This window comes from Schistocerca piceifrons, chromosome X, assembly GCF_021461385.2.
Source record: "Schistocerca piceifrons isolate TAMUIC-IGC-003096 chromosome X, iqSchPice1.1, whole genome shotgun sequence".
Taxonomy (NCBI): domain Eukaryota; kingdom Metazoa; phylum Arthropoda; class Insecta; order Orthoptera; family Acrididae; genus Schistocerca; species Schistocerca piceifrons.
Genome location: NC_060149.1, coordinates 834,246,402 through 834,250,270, shown reverse-complemented (window position 1 = coordinate 834,250,270; position 3,869 = coordinate 834,246,402).

The following is a 3,869-nucleotide window of genomic DNA, read 5'->3' as shown; positions in this document are numbered from 1 at the left end:
TGCTCAGCATCGCAGTATTGCAGAATTCGTGAGTCAATGTAATATTAAAACGTGCGATAATACTTGAAATGCTACTCCAAGCACGTGAACGAATTTTTGAAAGTTAAACTAGAAGTTCTGCAATAGACGAGAAGGGAATTTATTTTTGCCTGGGTCGAGGACATCTTCGCAGTCGAGGAAAAGGTGACACATAGAATTAAACTGCAATGAACAGATTAAAGAAATTTACTTAATTGGTGAGTGAATATATTTCATACGAATCGGTTTTATGACCGTTCCATATGACGGGCGCAATATAATTACTATGAGATCCAAAAAAGCGTTTAAAACAGCATTAAAAATGCTGGAGAGTGACTCTGGAATTCAACTTAAAGGTGGTCGACAGATGTTAACAGACTGACACATCAGTGTTTGAAACTCCTCTTTCTTCGCATACTATCCTGGAAACATTGGTTTAAACAGAGTTACTATACGACGTCTGACCGAATGTGCTGTAGGCATTTTGCCACTGAGTTGCGACGTATATATATCTCACCAAAGGAAGCAAGTATGCGTAGTTTTAGAAGGACTTAGCCATTCTTCTTGTAATACCACGTGGAGATTTCTTCAGATTCATAAAGAAAATTCTACAATTTTTACGATTGTTAGAACTTAATTATCGTAATGACTGAATAACCAGCTTGTCTTCATTTGCATATTTATCGCTTAGCCCTCAGGAGTATGGCACTGAAAATAGCGACGTTGTAGGTAAGACTGTGGTCGTCGGTTCAGTCTGACATATACTTTTACAAACCTGAAGAATTTATGAGACAGAAATGACTCACTCTATCTTAATACAACTAGAATACTGATTTCCACAGTGGGAATGACGATTATGTATAAATACATAAGCCTCCGTGGTCGGCGTTAGCTTAATTAAAATCTTTCCACTTGTAATGCTGCGTTATCTTAGAAAATACCTAAAATACTACGATATTAAAACAAGGAATGTGTCGACTGTGTTGCAGCAGTCTTCCCCTGGGCGTAGACTGTCTTTGCTGGTTACGTAAATACATTGTTTCCAGCGGTATCATTGGACTACCTAAGTCAAGTTTTTAAATTTTGTGTTGACCATAAAATACCACTGGCCAATCGCAGAACAGAGGGTGGGAGGATGTAAGGTTTCATGCCGTTAGTAGCGCCTGTCTTGTATGCACTGTTCAGCTTGTCGCCACAGTGTCCGTTGAGGCAGCAGCACACCTATCACGGTACCGAAACCATATTAAACCGTCGTAAACCTATCGTTACAAATTATCAGCGAGACAGCGACTACAATGCTGTCCAAAGCACTAAATTTTGCAGTGACACATACAAAGAACTCTTTGAAAGAACTTATTCACTCTGCTGAAGCGGCGCGCCGATGGGTCTCACAAGTCGTAACCGATAAGATGAGGGAGGAAACCGTCAGAATCCTACAAAGAGTGAAGCAACCCATACATGCGATGATTGTACATCTACAGATGCATAAATACTCCGCAAGAGACTCTGTAGCGCATGGTGGAGAATACTTCCTACAAATATAATTAATTTTATTTTCCTATTCCATTTGCTTGTTGAGCAAAGGAGAAATGAGTGTCCAAACCTAATTTCTCCTTCTTTACCTCATGATACCTAGGACAGATATATGTTGGTGGCAGCATTATAGCAGGCCGAAGTGGCCGCGCGGTTCTGGCGCTGCAGTCTGGAACCGCGAGACCGCTACGGTCGCAGGGTCGAATCCTGCCTCGAGCATGGATGTTTGTGATGTCCTTAGGTTAGTTAGGTTTAACTAGTTCTAAGTTCTAGGGGACTAATGACCTCAGCAGTTGAGTCCCATAGTGCTCAGAGCCATTTGAACCATTTGCAGCATTATAATCGCACAGTCAACTTCAAATTCAGTTCTTCAAATTTACGCAACAGGTTCCCTTTCTTTCAAGGATCCCAATACAAGTTCCTCAGTATTTCTGTTACACTGTTGCACCGCAACTCAGAATCCGGACGATGTCTGTTTTCATGGTTACTTTCTTTCTCAGAACCATTCCAACAAACCCAGATGTTCTATTCGCCTTCGTAGTGGGGTGATGGGGTTTTTGGTGCACTTTTGATATCAAATTGATATCAAATCAATTATGCAAATTAATTAAATTAATCAATTACTTACACCCGCCTGGTGACGTTACAGGTTTCCCCAGACGGCACGTGGTTACCTTCCCCTTCCTCTTCGAGGAACATTATTGAGAATCGACATTTGAAGCTGACTGCAGAAGGATTCTTCTGCCACCAACGTACATTTCGCATAAGAACCACGAAGATAAGATACGAAAAATTAGCGTTCATAGGAGGCATATAGGTAGTCTTTTTCCCTCTCTGTATTTGCGAGTGGAATAGGAAAGGGAATGACTAGTAGTGGTATAGGGTACCCTGTGCCAGACACTGTACGATTGCTTGCGAAGTAAACATATAGACACAAATGTAAATTTAGTCTGCCTATTAAGATGTCAGTCTACACAAACTCACGGAAGAATGTTATCTCTTATTTATGGAGAAAATAAAAGATGGAACTTCTGCTGCTGATAGCCTCTCTGTAGAAACCTCTGTATTAACCCCTAATTTTCTCTTTGCAGTCACTTCGCGACACGTATGTGAGAGGTTGTAATATGTTCGCCCACAATACTTAGAAGAAACGGTATAGAGCTCACCTCTCAACTCGCCTTTCTCCAGAGTATCGTTTACCTGTCGTATTCTCACGAAACTTCCAGTCTTCGATATATAGCATTTGAATCCACCTGATTTCGATGAGTAAGCCATGTCCCCCGCAAAATTACAAACCCCTGCCAATTATCTCGAAATGCCATCATGTACTGACAGCACTGTTCCATTAGTTTGAAGGCTGACAGGAAGAGTGTTATCACAACGAGATAAACAATACACTAACGTACAGGAGGAAACTCACAACCATGCAGAATATATGCAGACTGCACACAGAAATTCACAAGCATAACACTTGCACTCCATCGATATTGAATGATGGTCTATAAATATCACTCTGTACATGTCCTAATCTTCCTTACTGTGTTCCTATGATTAGGACGCCAGAAGTATGACACTATAATGGTGAGCGAGTCTTCATTGACAGCACAGTGTCTCTCTCTCTCTCTCTCTCTCTCTCTCTCTCTCTCTCTCTCTCTCTCTCTCTCTCCCCCCTCTTTCGTTATTTTCGTAACATCCAACAGAGTAAAGCTAAGAACTATAAAAACTTTGGTTTACGTCGACCATATGTTGTGATCCCATTAAATATGTATGTATCGCTCCACTGGAGCAGGCGACCAGTGATCGAAGTCGCATCCACAGACTTGTGTAAGGTTTTGTCACCTGTACTGGAGGAAGATCATATCGACTATGCGTCCCAAGGAGAGGGTTCTTGTGTTGATGCTTCACAAGCAGTTAGAAACATTGCTTTTTGCTCTAACAAAATGGTTCAAATGGCTCTGAGCACTATGGGACTCAACTGCTGAGGTCATCAGTCCCCTAGAACTTAGAACTACTTAAACCTAACTAACCTAAGGACATCACACACATCCATGCCCAATGCAGGATTCGAACCTGCGACCGTAGCAGTCACGCGGTTTCAGACTGTAGCGCATAGAACAGCTCGGCCACCCAGGCCGGCTTTTGCTCTAACACATCGAAGCAGTGTATGACTACAACTGTGTACACAGCCACACATTTTGTTTCTCTATCATACCTTCGAGGTCTGTGTCAGGTACTAAAACCGAGTTTAATATATTGCAATCCTTTGGCTCTTACAGAAGGCTAGACATCGCATGATGTAAACTATGCTGCTCTCACAA